Source organism: Sciurus carolinensis, unplaced genomic scaffold (genome assembly GCF_902686445.1).
Source record: "Sciurus carolinensis unplaced genomic scaffold, mSciCar1.2, whole genome shotgun sequence".
Lineage (NCBI taxonomy): Eukaryota > Metazoa > Chordata > Mammalia > Rodentia > Sciuridae > Sciurus > Sciurus carolinensis.
Genome location: NW_025920118.1, coordinates 1,176,062 through 1,198,684, shown reverse-complemented (window position 1 = coordinate 1,198,684; position 22,623 = coordinate 1,176,062). Strand labels below are relative to the sequence as shown.

General features: G+C 34.6%; 2 pseudogenes; one reads left to right on the top strand and one right to left on the bottom strand.

The window, feature by feature from the left end:
* Nucleotides 1–823: 823 nt before the first annotated feature.
* Nucleotides 824–2,954, top strand: LOC124973624 (SRSF protein kinase 2-like; annotated as a pseudogene).
* Nucleotides 2,955–18,006: 15,052 nt separating this feature from the next.
* LOC124973606 (biogenesis of lysosome-related organelles complex 1 subunit 5-like) lies at nucleotides 18,007–18,639 on the bottom strand (annotated as a pseudogene).
* Nucleotides 18,640–22,623: the final 3,984 nt, after the last annotated feature.

Below are 22,623 nucleotides of genomic sequence, written 5' to 3'. Positions count from 1 at the left end.
TCTTGCCTATTCCAACTTCTTTGATTTTAACCACATGAAATATTTGTGTCAATATGATAGGCTAATGGATCTATTTATACCCCTTCACCTATGATTTTTCTATTCTGTAATTTCTAATATTGTTGACATGTAGCTATTTAAATTTAATTCAAATGGAAATCAAAAATGCAATTCCTCAGTTGCACTATCCCACAACTTAAGTGCTGATTAGCACAATTTGGTCAGTGAACACTGTATTCACACATATATAGAATGTTTCTTCCATCAATAAACTATAGTGGAGGGTCATTGTTGATTTATTTGTGCTTGAAATAATATGAGTAGAATTATTTCAAATTATCATCCATTGTTTTCATTTATTCCAAAACAGAAATGATGTTTAAGGTCCTAATACTTGCTGGACCCTGGAATTAACAAACAAGTCCTTTCCCTCATGTAGCCTATGTTTATTGGACAAGAAAGAAATTAGCAAACACACACAAAATGTTTTACAGTAGGAAGTGCACTGAAAAACTAGATTAGATAAGGTGATAGAAGTGCCTTAGAAAGGTATATTAGGCCAGGCTGAATAATATGAAAAATATCTTGTATAGAGGCCTGAATGAAGGCACAGGGTACTATCAATACCAATACCAACACTCTCAATGCTTTGAGGGCATTTTATATGGACAGAACTATATAAATGTGCTGATAAAACAATTCCTGGCCTGCGCGGTTCCCAGCTGGTGGAGCTAGTGGAGGCTGCAACCTGACTAGGCTGGGCTCCCCGTCGCCACTGCCACTGCTGCTGCAAAGCCCCCCACCCAGCTTCCACCGCGTCAGGATGAGCTCCCGGAAAGTGCTGGCCATTCAGGCCCAAAAATGGAGGCCGAAAAGAGAGAAACATCCGAAAAAAAAATCAAGCAGAAGATTGAGGTGCTGATGTCAGTTAACTCTGAGAAGTTGTCCTCTTCAGAAAGGCCAGAGTCTCAACAGAAAGCTCCTTTAGTTCCTCCTCCACCACTGCCAGATCCCACACCCCTAAGCCAGAGGAGGAGATCCTGGGATCAGATGATGAGGAACAAGAGGACCCTGCAGATTACTGCAAAGGTGGCTATCATCCAGTGAAAATTGGAGACCTCTTGAATGGTCGGTATCATGTCATTAGAAAGCTAGTATGGGGGTACTTCTCCACTGTCTGGCTGGCTGGGATATGCAGAGGAAAAGATTTTTTGCAATGAAAGTTGTAAAAAGTGCCCAGCATTATACAGAGACAGCCTTGGATGAAATAAAATTGCTAAAGTGTGTTTGAGAAAGTGATCCTAGTGACCCAAACAAAGACATGGTGATCAGCTCATTGATGACTTCCAGATCTCAGGCATGAATGGGATACATGTCTGCATGGTCTTTGAAGTGCTTGGCCACCACCTCCTCAAGTGGATCATCAAGTCCAACTATCAAGGCCTCCCAGTACATTGTGTGAAGAATATCATTCGACAGGTCTTTCAAGGTTTAGATTATCCACACAGTAATTGCAGGATTATTCATACTGATATAAAGCCCAAAAACATCTTCATGTGTGTGGATGATGCATATGTGAGAAGAATGGCAGCCGAGGCCACTGAGTGGCAGAAAGCAGGTGCATCTCCTCCTTCAGGGTCTGCAGTGAGTATGGCTCCACAGCAAAAACCTATAGGAAAAATATCTAAAAACAAGAAGAAAAAGCTGAAAAAGAAACAGAAGAGGCAGGCTGAGTTATTAGAAAAACGCCTTCAGGAGGCAGAGAAACTGGAACGAGAAGCTGAAAGGAAAATAATAGAAGAAACCATCACCTCCGCTGTACCTTCCAATGAACAAGATGATGAGTACTGCCCAGAGGTGAAACTAAAAGCAGCAGGATTAGAGGAGGCAACCGAGGAAGAGACTGCTAAAGACAATGGCAAAGCTGAGGACCAAGAAGAGAAAGAAAATGCTGAGAAAGAAAATGTTGAGAAAGATGAAGATGATGTTGAACAGGAACTTGCAAATATAGACCCTACATGGATAGAGTCACCCAAAACCAATGGCCATATTGAGAATGGTTCTTTCTTACTGGAACAGCAGCTGGAGGATGAAGAGGATGTAGACGACTGCCCAAATCCCGAGGAATATAACCTTGATGAGCCCAATGCAGAAAGTGATTATACATACAGCAGCTCCTATGAACAATTCAATGGTGAATTGCCAAATGTACAACATAAGATTTCAGAGTCACAGTTTCCAGAGTTTTCTACTTCATTGTTCTCTAGGCCCTTAGAACCTGTGGCTTGTGACTCTGTGCTCTCTGAGGGATCTCCACTTACTGAGCAAGAGGAAAGCAGTCCATCCCATGACAGAAGCAGGATGGTTTCAGCCTCTAGTACTGGGGATTTGCCATAAACAAAAACTCGGGGGCTGACTTGTTGGTGAACCCCCTGGATCCTCAGAATGCAGATAAAATTAGAGTAAAAATTGCTGACCTGGGAAATGCTTGTTGACTGCATAAACACTTCACAGAGGACATCCAAATGCATCAGTATAGATCCATAGAGGTTTTAATAGGAGCAAGCTACAGTACACCTGCAGACATTTGGAGTACAGTATGCATGGCATTTGAGCTGGCAACAGGAGATTACTTGTTCGAACCACATTCTGGGGAAGACTATTCCAGAGATGAAGACCACATAGCCCACATCATAGAGCTGCTAAGCAGTATCCCAAGGCACTTTTGCTCTATCTATCAATATTCTCATGAATTCTTCAATCGCAGAGGAGAACTGCGGCACATCACCAATCTGAAGCCCTGGAGCCTCTTTGATGTACTTGTAGAAAAGTATGGCTGGCTCCATGAAGATGCTGCACAGTTTACAGATTTCCTGATCCCAATTTTAGAAATGGTTCCAGAAAAAAGAGCCTCAGCTGGCGAATGCCTTTGACATCCTTGGTTGAATTCTTAGCAAATTCTACAAATATAGCATTCTGAGCTGGCAAATGTTTTCCAGTATATTGGACCTAAACGATGACTCTCATTCTTTAACAGGATTACAAGTGAGGTGGCTTCATCCTCAGACCTTTATTTTGCTTTGAGGTACTATTGTTTGACATTTTGCTTTTTGTGCACTGTGATCCTAGGGAAGGGTAATCTTTGTCTTCAGCTAAGTAGTTTACTGACCATTTTCTTCTGGAAACAGTATCATGTCTCTAAGCATTGTTTCTCATGTAGTGTGACATTCAAATGTCATTTTTTTGGATGAAAAATACTTTTCCCCTTAGTGTTTTGGCAGGTTTTCTAACTATTTATAAAGAAATATTTTAGCTGAGTACTATATAATTTACAATCTTAAGAAATTATCAAGTTGGAACCAAGAAATAGCAAGAAAATGTACAATTTTACCTTCTGGCAAAGGGACATCATTCCTGCATTATAGTGTATGTAAATGCACCCTTGTAAATATTACCTTCCATTGAGTATGGGATGGGGACTCAAATTTTCAGAAAAGCTTCCAAGTCCTGAGTGCTTTGTAGCCCAAATTGCATGTAGCAGACTCTCACTGCTCCAAGGAGTTGTGCAAATTTTTCATTCCATAATAGTCCATTTACATTAGATTTTAAAATGAAGTGGCTGTTGATAACAAGATGTCATTACCTATATGGCACTTTATGAGAAGAAAAGACATGCTTCTTATTCTAAAATATACTTTATAATTTGACAGTTCCATTTGTATTTTTGCATTTTTTAAACTACTTAAAAAAAAGTGATTTCTCTTTGAAAATATGATGGCTCGGTACCACGTTGTGTTGCCTCCTCCAAGCACTGTAAGTTAAAATACATAGATTAAATTGGACAAGAGAAACATATTCAGTTTGTGTGGAATGAAAAAAAATATATATATATTTTTTGAAAAGCATGATGGTGTTTGTCTAAACACAAGGTATAGTATATACAGTTTGCAGTGTGGTGGGAATAATACTTTTCACGGCTCAAAGGTAACAGTGATCACTTTCATTCCATAGGCAGCTTTATGTGTGGCTACAGCAGCTTATACTAGCTCTGTCTGTCTTTCCATGAATGAGAAAGTGATTTTCCCTTTGCAGGTTGCTCACAGTTTTTGTTTATGCATTTCCTTAAAATTAATTGTAGAATTCAGGACACAAAAGCATTAGTAGGCAATACAATTTTATAATGTTAATATATAGAGGTATATTTAGCCTCTTTTAGATGTCAGTGAATTGAATGTCTTTTTATTTTAAATTTTACATTCATTAAGGTGCCTCTTTTTTCTTGACTTTGTCCTTTAACATTTATTCATATGCCTTTCCAATAACTAGATTGTGAAAAGCTAACAAGTGTTGTAACAATAATCCATTGTTTGAGGTGCTTGCAGTTGTCTTAAAAATTAAAGTGTTTGGTTTTTTTTTCCAAAAAAAAAATTCCTTATCTGTGTGTTGTGGAACATGTGTGCAATACCAGCAGCTTGGGAGGCTGAGTCAGAAGCATTATAGTTTCAAGACCCTAAGCAAATTAAAGAGACCTGTCTCAAAATTTTATAATGGTGGGATGGTTGGAATGTGTCTAAGTGTTTATGGATATGCTTCCTTGGATTTATTCCCTGTACCAGAAAAATAAATATATAAATGAAAACCACACACACTCCTTATTGTGGATCAGGGAAGAATCTCAGAGTAACTAGAAGCAAAGAGCAGTAACAGCTGTCAGAATGTATCTATGTCTTGCTTTTATCTCTTCATCAGGATTTGAAGTATATATTATAATGTGACAGAAAGCAATGGAGTGATTCTGGGATGGGGTGCATGGCATAATATGACTCATTATTAAAGAGAGCACTGATTGCAGCATAGCAAATAGAACAGGGTGTGGGTATAGGCAGTAATGGAAATAGGGCAAACAACTTCCAGCGCAGGAGTTTAGATCAGAGGTGGCAGTGACCTGGGTATGTATGGTAGCAATGGGAGAAAAAAGTTTGGATTTCCTGGGAATGATGAAATTTTCCTGTATTATGTCTCTGCATTTTCTCCAGTCATTGAACATGAAGCCAGTGTTCAAAAGTTAACATTATGCTGCAATTTTTATTTCTGTTTAGCGGTGAAGCACTCTATCCTGATTAATTAATCTTACTGAACCCATACTAATTCTCAGAGGTGTTGGATTATTTGAAATTAATTACAAAGCCTATAATCACAGTTTAACAATCATTAACAGGTTTGGGATAAAATAATGGTCTTCAGGTTATTTCTCATGAAAGTATATTTCTGGTTCTCACATACTTTATTTGATAAACATTTTCCTTTGTCCATTATCAAATGAGTGCTCCTTGATGTTCTTGCTCCATAAATACAATGTTACATGGATGCATCAATAGATGTATATTATGCTATTTAGTGCTCATCTAATGTCCTTTTCTCATATCAAATCACATCACATGTTTGGTAAAAATGAATTGAGTGAGAAATAATACAATAAGAACTAAAGGAAAGATACTATGAAATATTTTATTAACAGGGCATTAGATTAAAGAAGCAGAGTCAGATGTTCTAAGAATGTTAAAATAATACTAGTGTATTGCATCTCTTTTATCCTATGGAGGAGACAGGAGCATAGAAGGGAAATATTCTAGCTGAACTTCTCCTTTGATATATTTTCTCTTCAAGAGGGAGAATGTGCTATAAATATCTATAAAAATATTTTAGTATTACATATAAATAAATTGAATAGATTAATTCATGACAAGAAGACTCTAACATCCATATTTTTTATCACCTTTTGTTACACTTGTTATGAAAGCCTTTTCCGTAATATAGCTAGTATTCTTTAAAGCAGCTCTAAGGAAATCCATTCCTATTTTTTACTAAACTACCATTCAACCACTATGATTATGTTCTCAAAGAGCAAGCATTTTTTGTATTAGTATAATGGTTCCAAAAATAATAAAAAATTTTAATAATAAAATTTTAATAACTTCATATTTATTACTTTATTGAGGAAGATATTTGAGATAATAGTATGAAGTGATTAGGAAACAGAACAAGGTTGACACTCTAAAAATTTCCACTTTGTAAGTTCAATGTTCAGCTTGAATGTTCTCCTTATAAAAGAAAAAACATGGAGTTTAACAGGTAAGCAAGTACTTACCTGTCAGAAAAGTATTAGATCATACAAAAGACTTTCATTCATAAACTGTTCTTTTGTATTAACAAAACTAAATAGTAACATTCCCTGAGTATAATTGTGGTGCCATAAGTCACATAGACATTTTTACTGTTTTCTATTTCATTACTGTTTTATTTTGTTTTGTTTTTCATAGTATTTAATAATGTGGGATGTTGACTTCACTCAATTGTTTAGATTCCACAAAAATTGGCTATGTATTTGTTATTTAATAATAAAGAATAGTATGTATGAATCACTCATTTTTAAGTGTTTATTATGTATATAATCTTTCATTTCAATATTATGTGTCAGACAAATATAAGCCCAACATGCAATAAGTATGTATTGAATGTCTTTCTAATATTGTTTCTGTGTTTTTCAAACTACTCCCACATTTGAAATAACTTCTATTTTTTAATCCCCATTCCCTCACTTTATGTGCATTTCCTGAATGCATCTGTGCAAAGACAATTTTCTATTTCAGACTGGCTTCAGAGAAAGTGGGAAAGATAAGTGGACTATTTTCTTGTACTTCTCCAGTGCTTTCAACACAAAACCAATGCCTTTGTATCTATGAATTTTATTCCTCCTACTCACATAAATGGGACATACATTTTTTTGTACAATGTCCATTATGTTGTTACTCCAGTAATCCAGAATACAAACCAACACTTAAAAAACTTCTCAAGGAATTCAACATCAATCCTCTTCTTTTATTCTGTAAAAATTTAATCTCCAAATTTCCCTTTTTTCTCAAAATCAAATGAAGACACTTCAACTCTCCTTATTTGCAACACTTATTTTCTCTATTGAATGAAAACGGATTGTCACTTTGTCAGAGAAACATATATTCTCTTTCTACTAGTTCTATTCATATGGACCATGCTGCCATAAACTGTCTGTGTTACTGATGTTTACTTTTCCAAGAAATATGTGTTTTTATTTTTAAATAATGTTGAAATTACTTTCATGTAATTTAACCTCCTCTGAGTAGTCTCATCCATCACAGCATTTCTGCACATGCTTAATGTCCTCCTTCCCACATCAAAACTTCTCAATGGTTTTACAAATATTGTCAGTATTATAAATAAAATAATATTTATATGAAGCCAAGATACTCCTATGTGTGAGATAAACTAAACATTTTACATAAAATAGCTTTGTTCATTCTTCTCCAGATTTTACATAGCTACTCCTCTCTATATTTTATAAGAGGAAACTGAGGCTGAAAATTTTAATTGCTCAGGTTCACAGAGCTACAAATTGCTATATGTGTTCTAAGTTTTCCAGTGTAGTTCATTTAACCTGTACATATACTTTTTTGTTTTAGCCAAGCATTTTACTTACACTTACAGGTATATCTGTTTTTGATACTCTACATATTCAAGGAAAGCTGCTCAAAACATTTGAAAGTGAAGAAACTTATGGTGACATATCAGTATATTAGTCATCAGAGAAAAGATGTGAAAAATATTATTTAAACAATTAACTATATCAGCAGAATTGAATAGCAAGGAGAATAAATGTCAGGAGATTTGTAAATTCAAAACTACATTGATTAGAAGTGTAAGCAGACAATTATGAGAGCACAGAACTGCATCAAAAGAGCACCAACTATCATGTGAGGTGAATAATAAGTGTCAACTGAGTGTAACATGGAAAATGCAGTAGAAAAGGCCCTGACTGGGAATTAAAGAATACCCATACATAGGTTACTTTTCTGAAGAAATCTATTTTATCTGCAAGGCACTAAATCTACAAGAGAATGATTTTTAAATCATTGTAGTGCTTGGTAATATGCCAGAAAATAATATGGTAAAAATCATGCATGTATCCCTATTGAGAGGTACTCAATTCATATGAACACATTCTAAAATAAAAATTCTAAAATAACTTCAAAATACTATCAGCGATGTCTTAAAATTAAATTTTGGATAGAAAACCAGAAACTGTATGTTGACAAACTAGACACAAATGTAATATTCCCCCTACATGCTTGAATTTCTCAATTATTGTGTTACATAAGATTAATTCAACATATGTGGAAAAATTAGAACTGTATTCACTTCATTTACCTATCTTTTGGTAGTGGGGAGACGGATTGATTTCTAAGAAGGCAGTGGGATTAACAAGTACAGGCAAATTATATTAAATAATACTTTTTTAATTCAAGACAATAATTATTCTAAATTATCTACTAAAATCTCTTACTGGGGAAATTAAAGAGAATAGCTGCATATAATAAAGTAATAAAGTGATTAGTTTATACAGCTACAAGAGGCGAACTAAGGCATAATAGAAGTATAAAATGATCATTTTTTGTGTCATAAAGTAGAAGTCTGAGCTAATTCTTGCATTGAATCACTTGAGAGTCATTTAAACCTTAATCAAAAAGAAAAAGGAGAAAAGAAAGAAAAAACATGAGAAGAAAAATGATGAGGACATGTGCAAATACATAAGAACCAAAGAACTGTTGGATAAAAAAATCACAAACATGTTATGAATGGGTCAAAAATATACTTCGAAAACATCAGCTACATTGAAGAGTGCAAAATTGTAAAATAAATGTACTTCTTTAGTGAAATGCAAAATATAAAGAAAATATTTAGAATGGACTTTAAGTTAATGAGTTAAAAAATTCTAAAAAAGACTCCAAGTTTGCCAAATATTTGTGGCAAAATCATATCATCATTTCTTTTCCTTTTTTGTATACAACAAAGAACACATCACATTTAAATATCCAAGGAAAAGTTTTTCAGTAGAATTTATTTAGGTTTAAATCTTGAGGATCAATTTTGATCAATTTTATATCAGTTATCTATGCAAACTAGTTACTTTTCTCATTTTACACCAGTTTAAAAAAATTAATCAAAGAGCTCTTGACCCTTACTTCAGAAGGTTAATAAAGTTTTCACTCTTGTTAGTCTTGTACATGCTAACATTCTGCACAGTGTCTATAAACAGTAATCCACTCAATAAGGGTGACTTTCAGGGAATCAAGGGCTAGCTGTTTCTGTTTGCAATATAAACACATTGTTTGTTAAGAGTAATTGGCACAGTTTCTGGAAACAATAAATTTTTCAATCAAGAAATATGACTATGGTGTGAGTGTTCTTATAGGGGACTTTGAAGATAACATGAAAAAGTAAAATTCAGAGCAAAAATTTGCCTTGCAAACATATACTGTCATTAGTGAATGTGGGAAATAGCTGGGCTAGGCTAATTAGACAAAGAAAAATAAAATATATTTAGCCAAGAATATAAATGATATTTTGGTGTTCTTTTAGAAAATAACTTTGCAGTTTATTCCTTCTATCATTCCTAAGGATGATGTTTCTATACATTCTTGGCTTCACAAGGCATTTTATTTGAAAGATTTACTTATTTGTTATCATGTTTTAAAATACTGAGTTTTGAGTTCACATGCAGCATTTCCTACAGAGTAGCTGTAATAATAGCAATAATAATAATAAAAACAACTATATCCCTAAGTTGAAAGCAACATACTTACTCCCTTCTAACTATTACCTTGGTTAGTTCTATTAAGTCTCATTTCCTCAGTAGGAAAAAATATTTCAAAGAGGATTAATAACTAACTTTTGCATGTGTATCTACCTACTGATGTCCACTGAAACTCCAACTAAATTGTAAATGCTGTAACAGGAGGGGTTCAGTCTTGCTAGAGAGAAAAGCTATTTCTTTGTTTTTTATAATTGTTTTGAGTTTCTATTTATGATTTCTGAGAAGAAATAAACCAAGGAAAGAATGCATAATTATTTGAAATATTTTAGAAAATTAATGATCTTATGTAACTCTCTTGTGGATATTTATTATATCAATTACTTTTCAAATTTTATTTCTGGGTGTTAAGGAGCCCGTCCTTCTCCCTAGGAATCTTCAGCCCTGCACAACAGAGCAACCTGGGTCTCTGAAGCAGGAGAGTGAATGCTAGAGTTGAATGGCCAATATGGCGGACTCAGGAGAAATGGAAAAGGCACAAAAGCCCACCTCCAATTCCCTGTCAGCACACAGGATCGGATAGTTCTAAATGCTCCTGATTGGACAGGGCTTCAGACCATGCCTCTGGGGTTTGAGACCAGGGAGCCTTCTCTGTGAGTGATGCTGAATAATAGTCAATGCACATGAATAAGGACAGAATGACAGTTCCTTGTTTGCAGCTATTTTTTTCTTTTGAGGTCTAGGAATTGCACCCAAAGCCTCAGGCTGCTGCTATTTTAAGACAATATTTTCTTCCAGAAGTGGGATCTAGTCCAACCAGGTCTAATCTAACCAGGTTAACTTAGTGCATGTTGTCATTTCATTTTATGGATTATATACACCAGTATATTGTTCATGAATTAATATAATAAAATGGAGATTACTATAAAATGTTATTTAACTATTCTGCTCTCTGTTCTTGTTAGGAGACAGACTAAACTTTGAATGTAACAACCCCTTAAGGCAACAATATCCAATGAAAATAACACCTAAGGTTCAAGGGTAATTTAAATATTTCTAATACTCATATTGATAGCATAAAAAGAGTTGGAATTGATAATAATAACATAATGCAGCATTTCGAGCATATTACCTTCATGTGATTTATAAAATACTACCAATGAAGAACATGTGATTTTGGAACTACACTCTCAAGTTTGACTCTCTCCAGCATACTTCATTTTACTGTAGCCACATGCTAGGTTTGAGGGATATGGGTCTCCTGATGTCAGGGATTTAAAGGACCTGGTCTATCGCTTTACAGCTAGTGTTGAGGGATAGAGTTTCCTAATAATATTTCTCCTCAGGCCCAAAATTAGAAGAAACAATACCCTGAGTGGGAGCAGGAAGTTCCATCCAGCAAGTGTCCAAAAGTAGATCATTCTTTCTCACTTCATACTGGCCACAGGTTTTTCACACTGCATCATACAGCAGAAAAATAAAAATACCTAGGACTTAGGGACACATGGCCTGCAATCTTTCACAGTCCTGACTCTGATGTTTAAATACATAAAATGCAAACTTGCTTGGCAATTTGAGGTTAAACCTATTGACCAAGATGTAATGTATGTTTCCTCCTGTGGACATAGTCCCACAATTAATAAGTAAGTGCCCTGGGAATCAGGATAAGCTGTATGTGATTCCAAAGTCAAATAGTTCCACCAGATCACAAAACTCTTGCAATATTTCTTATTCTCATCAGACTTGAAAAGTGACAATAATTCAAAAAAGCAGGATATGTGATATATGTGTATAAAATCCACTCCTTTGTATTACATAGCACAACACAAAGAGAACATTCCCACCTAACTATCATCTTGGGGCTCCCATTCCAGAATCGAGGGAATCCTGATTCAGTTTACCTCAAGGACAAATACCAGCTAAAATTTATCTCAAAGTCCCTTTACATATCAAAATATAGGTTGATTTAAATATGTGGGAAGTTAAATCAGGGTTTATTAATTATAAAACAGGCTGGTCCAGAGGAATATAAAGGACCACCAAGCCCTATGTTTTCAAAACAAAGAGGAAAATGCACTATAGAGTCATGCAGCAGAATTTTTTATGGAGGGCATAGAACAAAAGGAGGCAAAGGAGGGACATACAATTAATGGAAGTGCCATAAAATATCAAAGAAATGGAATCTGGATTTCAGGCCAGCAAGAGTTGCATATTGTGTCTGGGCATGTGGATGACATGAGTGATCCTGATGAAAAGATTATATTTTGAAGAAAAAAAGTGGTGATAGGTCAGAAAATGGTTAAACATTATCTAAAGAGTAACTTCAAGATGTTTTGACAGTTGTGGGAGCAACTTATATCAATTCTTCCATGAAGCCTTGATTCAAATGAGTCCTCTAAAAACATCCAATTGTAGAAATGAGAAAATACAGACTTCTAGATAGCAAATGGATTCTCAGCATCATATTTCAGACTGACAACTCCCCAGGACAGAACTGTATGAAATTTCTTCTAAGATTCTCAAAGTCTGGTTTACTCCTGATATATGGGATATTTGTTTAGAGAAATTATATTTCTTCTCCAATTTAAGGAGCGAGCATAGTGAAAACATTCTAGGAGTTCCATTTGAATTGAGAGACTATATTGTTTGCCCTTCTTTTATGTTAAGGAAAGTCTTCAGTAACACGTCAACCCAGGTTCTACATTGGGGCAAATACTTCGAGACAACTTGGTGCAAGAAAGCACAACATGGGATCAAAAATCTAAATAAGACTGAGGGAAGAAAATAATCTATATGACTGATAAATCATCTGAGAAATAACTCAGTTTGTCAGTTGGAAAATTGAAAAAAAAGGAAGAATGTGATCTTATTTACCTCATGGACAAGAAATTAACCGAGAAATATAACTTTTAAATGTCAAAACCAAGAGAATCCTGACTGAGAGAAGCTGCTACAATTGGAGATTTCTTGTGCCATTTAAACTTCTGCAGCCCATCTGTGATGCTATCTGCCTGTAGCTATTAAAATATTGCATGTTCACATCTCTTCATTCAGTATTCCCTTTCCTGGGAGCCTGTTTTCAACAGCCCACTAGTATATATTACTAGCTCAATTGTATCATCACTCCAAAATCTCACATGTTGATGTTCCAAATACCTGGTACCTCAGACTGTGACTTCATTTAAATATATGGTTCCTTTTTTATTTTTATTTTATGTGGTGCTGGAGATTGAACCCACGGCCTTGTGCATGTAAGGCAAATACTCTACCAGCTGAGCTATATCCTCAGTTCAGTATATGGTTCTTAAAGTCATGATTAATGCTAGTCTAGTGAATTGGTATAAAGCCTAATCCAATTAAATTTTTCTCCTTATAAAAAGCAGCAATATGGATACAGATGAATAGGAAAAAAATGTCAGGCAAAGAGAGTCAAAAGATGGCAACATAATTGTCAAACTGTGGACCTCAGAGGAAACCATTCCTGGATAAATCTTGATAAAGAGACTCTGGAATTGGCACAAATAAATTTGTTTCACTCCATCTGTGACTTTTTCATGACAGCCAAATGATATTGATGGAGCCCACTAGGACATATACACACTGTCCCTGCAGCATAGGTGAATGAAGGTACAAATGAATCACATCACATTCCAACAGCATTGAAAGGCTGAACTGCTGCAAGAAATGAATTTTTTTCTGGAATATTATAACAGCATTGAGGATACACTCATTACCTGATGAGGCTACAGAGATTTGTGGCTATCCTCCCCTTTGTTAGAAGAAAAACTGTTTGGATTATAGATATCTGACTTCAGGATTTTGCCCTGGTAGTTTGGTGGTAGTGGGACGTAAAGAAAATAAAAATCTGAAGAGCATGTGATGAAGACTTACACTTTAACTGTAAAATGAAAACTTGAGTTGGGGCAGAGCTGCTGAAAATTACAGATGAGAAATGTTATACTCACCCTGAGCTGAACAGTCCCAAATAAACACATTCAAATTAAGAATATGAATATTCTTTATCTATACATTCTCCACAAGCTCATGTAGTAATATGACTTGAAAAACTAGTTACCAGCCAAAATCTAAATTTGATGTTCATTGACACATTTCATAGACACAAAGTCAAAACTGGAAACAATTTAGAAAACTGAATATTTTGTAATATTCATTATATTTGTATATGAAAAGTCATTTGGTTAAAAATACAAATAGTATAAACTAATTTGTCAAACTTAATCAAAATATGTTATGAAGTTTGCCTCAGTGAAGATCTGCCTTAGTAAGTTAAAAAAAAAAAAACTGTGAAGTCTAAAAGCTCAATGTGTAAAAGAAGCAACAATCCATTAGAAAATGCATGCAGAAGAGGCAGATTCCTAGAGATCCTACCACTCTATTTGATATCCATATTTCTAAAATTATGCTTCAGACAAATTGGTTTGGTACTTTAAACCCTTTTAAAATCACTGTTGAAAACAAAATAAGTGACTGAAGTGTTTCTAATATTGGCACATGAATTTCATAGATTTTAATCCAAAGGTCTATTGGAGAAAAAAGAGATGCATGAATATTTTTGTTAGGTGTGTGTTTCAAAGGTGTTGAAGCAAAATCAGAATAAAATGTTTCAAAAATTATAGCAAGAAAATTTGAATTAATCTTTCTTTGTTTTACTGGAAATAGACATTATTACAGTGGTGAAATCAAGCAAATACAGGAAAAGTAGCACTTCATACCTAGAAGTGGCCATGTAGTTAACTGTGGGTCAGCCCAAGACAAAAAATGTTAAGAGAATTTACGTTGCCTTATCCTATTTCATCCACAGGGCTTGTTGTTCACATATTCATTAGTTGTATTCTCTTGTTCATATTTAAGTTATTATTTCTAGAAAGATAAAAACCAAACAAAATTATTGATATTTTATTTATTAAATTATATAGGAATTTCTGCATTTGTTATAATAGGACATTTGCAAATAACCATGGTTAGAAAATGTCTCTGGTGTTCATCTTCAGTGTCTAGAAGAATAAGTTGTAACACAGTTGGATACTGAGGCCCAAGAAGGCCTTTGAAATATTTGGGAAACTATTTCAACCTCAGGCTTCTCTTTATAGAAGTTTTGTTTTAATTTTTTAGCATAACTATTTTAGTCTTCTGTATTTAATACATTTGGATCAAGCATCTAACTTAAATTTATTGTGGGTTATAAAAACTCATCAGTTATTTCCAACTTACTTATTTTCTAAAGTCTTAAGTGATTGGAATTACTAAGTTATATTAACTCATTTACAAATATATATTAAAGTAGATGTTCAAAAATACCTTCAACTTAGAGAAATTTATCATATCATTTACCATGATAAATAAAATTTATCATATCATTTTCAGCTTCATGGTTGTAAGATATTCTAATATTTACAAGTGTAGGTCATTTAAATTTTTACTTTTATGATTTTATTAACATTTCCCTCCAATATTCTGGAAAAATCCTGAAAAACCATGGCCTAAAACAGAGTTTAAACTAAGCTAGCAAAGACAAAAACAAGAAGAATACAGTTGACAAAATCATCTTCATCCCTGTGAACATTGTTGGTAGTTGTCTTTTGAAAAATCATCACTAAAAACTGATTTTTGAAACTTTCTACTGATTTCCATCATGCCATTAATACAGGTAATTGATTGTATGGACAGCTTTAATTCTCATGATGGGTCTGAGACTTAAATACTCAGAAGACAGTGAGATGGACAAAAATCTTACTTCTTGATGAAATCTAGGTAACAGAAGAAAAACTAAAATTCCTTTGTGTGGGAAACTATTTTTTTATATTTACATTTTAGTCAGGTCTCTGAATTAGATATCATGTGCAAACTTGAATATTTATTGACCTAGAAACAGTCATTTCAATATTCCTTTCTCTATATCAAAAGTGTAAATGGTACCCATTCCTGTGTCAGGGAAATTGATTGTAGCAAGTGTAACAATATTTTCTTTTCTCTACTGAAAATGATAGCTGGTATTTACTGAAAACCTACTAGGAGCCATTGTGTAAAGGTCTACAATGTTATTTAGTTTAATTCTCAATATTATTTGCATAAATAAGTGGAGCCATAGGGAGATTATCATGCCAAAATAAAATGACTTAAAGCAGAAGTGCTAGAATCTGAGAAGGGAGAAAGTACAGTTCTGAGTTTACATATGTTCTGAAATCTTACACACCTGTAAAAAGACCTGGAAATTGTGATCCCTATGTAACAAATGGATGGAAGTCACTTTTTGTTCTTAGGAGTTATGTTTTCGGCTAGCCCAAGATACATGAATTTTTGACATGATTATTTTTGTTATGGGTTTGGGAGAGAAAAATCATGAACAGTTATGGATGTAAAGGTAGAATGTCCATCTCACAAGTGCTAAAAACAAGTATTCAATAAAGCTTTATACTAAAGTGAACAGTACAGGGGTCATAGTGTACTTCTTCAAATTTTAACTCTCAATCAGAAATAGTATTATCCTATAAACATTAAGAAACATGAATCTGTCTTCTGGTTGCAATAGTACTGCTAGTATTATCTGGAATTGCACTACACTAAAATAAATATAATTTTAATATTTTAGTTTATGTAATGTGATTACATTTTAATTTTACATAACAGTGGTTCTCATTGTGACATATTCCTCCATGGATGTATTATTATTTATTCTAATTCATTCCCTAGTACTTCCCTTGTCCTCTTTACCTTCCTTGCCCTTTCCCCTTCCTCTACTCTTCTGGTCTTACTTTAATTTATTTACATTTTTATTGGTGCATTTTAATTATACATAAATATGGAATTTACAATGGTGTATTCAAAATTTATACAATATATTTTTTCATAGTATGCCCAGTTCTTCCCTTTCCCTCCCTATCTCCATGTTGATCCCCTACCTCTCCTCTACTGACTTCCCTATTTATCTGAGATGCTCCCTATTAATTCCTTTTTTCTAACTTATGTATCTGAGGATAAACCAAAATAAAAACAATAATCTCCCCAAATAAATTACTACTTTTTTTTTTCTCCTCTGTTAACTTTAATCACATGCAGCCAAGAATGAAGCTTTGACAGTAAGCCATAATTTTACACAATCATTGTCATTTTTCTGCAGTGGTAACACTGAGATAACATGAGAGTTAGATATTTTCTTTCTTCTACTTTTCCTTAATAAAAAGCAATGAAAACTATTAGAAAGATCCAGCCATACCTCAAATTCATTTGACATAAATGTCTTGAAATTATTGCATTTACTTTTGCTTGGTTTATGGCAAACAAAATCAACTTAGTTCTTCAATTTGATTGTTAAATGCTGAATTATAAGGATCACAGTGATGACATAATTGATACAAGTTTCATCCTAATACACCTGCTTATGAGAACAGACATGAACATTAAAAAGGATTTACAGTTAACACAGATCATTTGCCATGTGGAAAAACACTTCTGGTTCATTCAGAGTCAGAATGCTTATATGGTTCCAGAGGGACTCCTTGGCAGATTGTGCTGATTACTCATTATACAGTTGAAACATATATAGACATTATTTATCTTATAAAGCTTACCCACAGAAAAACATTCACAAAAATGAGGTAAATACTATGGGCAAGACTGTGGTTCTTGGAAAGGTTAAAACCAAAATATACTTTTGGTAAGCTTTTCCTCCTAGGCATGTTTCAAAAGATAAAAATATTAAGAGCTGGAAGGCCACAAAGCTTCACACACACGTCTTGTCATCCAGGGAAACACAGGCATTATGCTGCACTGCAAAATCTGCAATCTTTCCCAGCAGGCAGGGCCAGGACCACTGTGACCATCTTTGTGATAGTGGAGACAATATTTTGATCATTAACTCTCTTAAATGTGATCTTTGTTCTAAGGTCAGCTGTTTGTTTATATCACTCATGGAATAATACTTCATGTGTTATAATGCTTTATTCTTATGTCTCTCACAGCCAGGGAAGCTGTGATAGGCAGCTATTTTACCTGCCTTGTCAGCCATGGTGATGAACTAACATCAACCCTGTGTGAGAATGAGTTCAATTATCCTAAGAAGTCTGTACTTACAGTTCTCTCAGTTAATGATTGGAAAACAAGTCAAATCTGACAATGAGTAAATTCATCCCATTTTCTTTCTCTTCTTCCCCATTCAAATGATCATTACATAGGCACTTAAAACAGGAATGGTATAGCACTCTTCCTCTATTGAACAGGCTCAAGCTAAAGTTTCTGTTTGGACATAAGAGTGCCACTGAAAGTATTGCTAAGATTGAAGCACAGGCTAAATGTTAGTGGGAACATTTTGTGGGGGAAGTCAATGTCTTCTCCTTTCTCTGTCAATGTTGTACTTCAGGTTCTTAAAAAGTTGAAAATTTGACTAGGTCCTTCTCCATCTTAGCATACTGATCTTTAAGCCTCTCCATGGCTCTCCTGTGCTCTTCATCTGCCTCAGCTTGATGGTGGGGTTGTTCTTTCATGAAATCCTCCCACAGGAGATGACGCTGCTTCTCACTAGCTATTAAGCGGTCATTATACATGATTTTTTGTTCCTGTTCCCTCTGCTGGAGTCTACAGACGGAGTCATTAACTGCTTGCAGTCTCTGGAGAACTTCTTTCAAGTTGTCCGGCATTGTTTCTCTGCATTTGGAAGAGTATGTTCATTTGTTTCATGGATCATATTCTTCAAATATTCAAGAACTCGCATTTCTCAAAGACTACATTTTTCTCACTGAACATGGGCTTTCAAGGGAATTTTCAATTTCAACTTGAGTGTGTGAGTGGGTTCTGATGTTCGAATTCAAATTCTATTACAAAATAATGAGTTTCACCTTGAATAACTAGTCTGTGATCCAAAAGCCTTGAAAGAATTTCTCCAAGATCCTTGATAATGAGGTGTGCTGAGCCCGCGGTCCCCAGCGAGTCCCTCTTCTTGACGCTGCTCACCGGGGTGACCTCACCACCCACAGGGTCTCTGTCCCTTGGCCACTCATTTGGACTGGCTCTGCCCACCTTGCTACACTAAATTACTACTTTCTACATGTAGTTTATTGCCTCCAAATTTTAAGAAGATGGGTAGGTTAGGACCTGTATCGTGGAAGGAAATAGCATTAAATATTATAAAAGAGTACTCTCCCTCCACTTTTTATATAGAGAGGTGTTATGGTTACATTTTGTGATAGAAATTGCAAATTTGCCACAAATATCCATTTAAAAATGTAGTGAAAACTAATAATCGGAAGCTTGTTCAAAATCTCTCTTATGTACACATAATTTGTTGCTGTTGATTTGCTTATTGAATGAAATATGAGGTTATTGATGGTTTCAGTGGGTATGAGGTTGTTGCCAGAAGCTCAGTTTGAGTCCCTGATGCCAATCCAATAATGAGGATTTTTGTTTGTTTGTTTGTTTTTTTTGTTTTGTTTTGTTTTGTTTTTTTTTTGCGGTGCTGGGGATTTGAACCCAGGGCCTTGGGCTTACGAGGCATGCACTCTACCGACTGAGCTATATCCCAGTCCCAATGAGGATGTGTTTTGGAAAAGGAAAAAGATGGATTATTGCCTTGCTATCAAAGAGAAATGAGATGGATTCCTGTGCCAATGATTGTGATTTTGCCCATAATCAGGAACTGGGGGGTTTTATAGAAGTGATTAAGAGAAAAATGAATTCAGCAAGGAGATTTCAGGAAGGAGATGATCAAGGAAAAGAAGATCAGGGGTGAGAAGTTTAGGGTTAAGATCAGGGATAAGTTTAGAGAAAAGAAGATTAGGGAGAAGGTCAGGGAAATGGTTAGAAATAAGAAAAATATATACAATTTTTGAAGTGATAAGGAATATACTCAAAGCATCAAGTGATCTTCTGTTATGTTGCCCCACTGTAAATCTATAGCTTCTATTTCTATGGAAAGTTGGCAATGATATCTCCTATCTATTTTCTCCTGAAAGAAGGAAAAATTAGGGGAAGTATCCCAAAGTCTTTGTTCTTTATCAGGTGGGACATGGACAGTTAAGGGCATTCAGCACCAGAGCAATCCAGAGGTCCACAGTGTAAGATGGCATGTGACTGAACAAGGCATACATAGGCAGGGTTTGTGCTAAGTTCACAATAAACAGAGTAGTAAATCATAACTTTTTGTAAATAATAAGCACAAAAAAATTAGTATTTCACTCAGTTTCTGAAAACCATGTGGACTATAACTCATAAACTTGTCAGTGAAAAACAGATCAAACTCATCACTGTAGAAGGTTAGGAAGATTTGTAGGTTTATGAAATCAGACTGAAATTAACTCAGGAGAAATTTGCAACTCTTGTAATTATTATTAGGCACTCTTATGTAAGAACATTTCCATGATAACCTCTAGCTTTACTTAATTTTTATAGGGTTCACACAATTGTACCTCTTAAATTATATTAGAAACCATTGCTTTTCCTTTTTAAATGTCCATGTAGGACTGTGTTCAGGCTTTACTCTCCTGCCAGGTGTTTGAGAACAAGTTGGTCAAAACTGACCTTTGTCCTACCTACTGTTAAATGTCAGCTGAGATTCCTCAGAGATCATTCTTGGGTACAAGGTGCCAAGCATCCTGACTTCTTTAGTTTTCCTCTACAAGATGTGCCAACTGTGAGGATGGGTCCAGGTCTGGCTGACTGCCAGGGTCCAGTCCTAAGAGCAGTTGGGGGTCCGAGGTGGAAGGGAGCCATCGGCGTGGTGGAGAAACAGCACACAGAGACACCAAGTGTTCTCAGACTGAGTCTGAATCTTTATTATTCACCGAGTCTTTTTATGTTTTTTTCCTTTGGTATTGATTACATCATTTCATGCTTAATACAAGGAAATGTTTAGTAAAAAATCTTCAAGAGTGTAATTAATTATCCTATTCAAGAAACATGTTTTTACTGTATGATAGCTTAAACAAAAAGAAAACCAGTTCCCAGCAAGGTAAAGGGCACTATGCTCCATTGAGTTTTAATTTCCCTGAAAGAATATGTCATTAAGTTTCTATAGAAGTTACCCCATTCAAGAACGCTAATGTTTGTTATTAACAGTGGAATGTTTTTGTTATTAATAACAGAGAACAGAGGAATTGGGTTATAGTTAATATTTATTTTATTTCATGTAATCAATGATGGACTAACACTCTAACTAAATATAGGAAGAAAACAAATTTTACCTATGATTAACCTATTTAATTATTGTGAGAAAAATATTCTTAAACTTAATCATAAACACTAAGAAAGCAGTGAAGACCAAACACCACATCAAAACTCAGAGGAATACACTCTCATATATAACTTTAAGAGAATTTGTATACTAAATGAAATCACAGTCTCCTTACAAATTTGAGCAAGTCATAATTGCTTATTATAATTTCATCTAAGTATTAATATTAAATTTTATTGTATGTTATTTTGTGTCCAAACACCATGAAATCTCCCCATTCTCTATAATCTGAATCTAAGGATATTGAATATTAGTATTGAAAGCAACTGCACATGGAGACATGCCATGCCTATGGCCCCCAAGAAGGAGGATAATCTTTCAACAGAACCATGTCAAGTGTTGAATTCTCTACTCTAACAGAACAATGTCAAGTGTTGAATTCTCTACTCCAACAGAACCATGCCAAGTGTCAGAGTGGTAGAAAATAGATGTAGCACCTGACCTTATGTGGCTTCCCTTGGATGCATCAGTTATTTCCTTTGCCATCGACCCATCTCTTAGTATAATGTGTACTGGCTAGCTTCCTATTCTCTAGGGTCCTCTCAATCTCCCTTATCACAGATCAGGTGACTCACCAAAAGTGCAGGGCCCGGAGAGTGGTCCTGTCATTCTTTGAATACTGGATGACTTTAGATTGAAAAGTCAAATACTGGCTGCTTCTTCCTTGGCCCTTTCACTTTTTTGCATTGTTTACCATGTTTTGAGTTTAAACACCAGGCAAGACAGTTTCACCTGTTTAAAGAGAGAGCAACAGGTTATGACTTCAGTATATATAATTGTACAGATACCTCGTTAATTTAATTGGGTTAGTATTAGTACTGGAAGTAAGCATTTTATATTCTATAGATTATATGGAAAATACAAAATAAACAGAAAAAAATATCTTCAGTTTTTGTGATGTCTATGAACCAAGAAAAATGACTTTTATAATCTTGAAACTTTAGGTGTATATTATATTCTCTGTCTGAGATAAAAATAATTTTTACAAAAAAATTAATTTTTTGAACACAACTTTAAATAAGCTGACATCTAGATTATTTTGGAAATGTTCTAACACGGAGTAAGTGGGAGGTAGAGTCTTATCTTTGGTAAGGTGGGGCTCTTCACAACTAACACAATACAACATTACATCTGAAAACAAATCAAAGACAGAGACAGTTTTTAACTTTATTTTTGCATAAAAAGTGGCAGAATCCTTCCATGTTTTATAATATCACCTTTAAACAAATCAGGCTCTCTTTAATACCTTCCAAAAATGCATTTACATTCCAATTCCAGTGTGAAGAGTCATACAAAATTGGACATATAACTTATTGACAACAGGTTACTTTAACTATAAAACATCAAATGCATAAATAAATACCAAACAAATTTGTTATTCCACACAAATGCGAGCCTTTTGCTACACGTAATTGTACTTTGGAGAATACCAACATGGCAAAGTGATCTCTGAAGAGAAGACTTTTTACATTTGACTAAGTTGAACTATTAAGGTAGAATTTTCAATACAGAGTGTATGTTGACAATACTCACAGGTCTTTTAGAAAACAAGGTTAATGATCAGAAATTGACTTAGTCAAAGCAAGAAGATATAAGACAGGTCTTCAAATGACAGTGTGGCCTTTCTATGTCAGATACAATGTACCAAAGAGCACTTATTGGTATCTTGCCTGTAAGCTTATATAAACTTTCATTTTATAAATTTTTATAGAAAATTTAGACAAGGCTTAGAGAGAGTTCTCAGATGCATGTATAT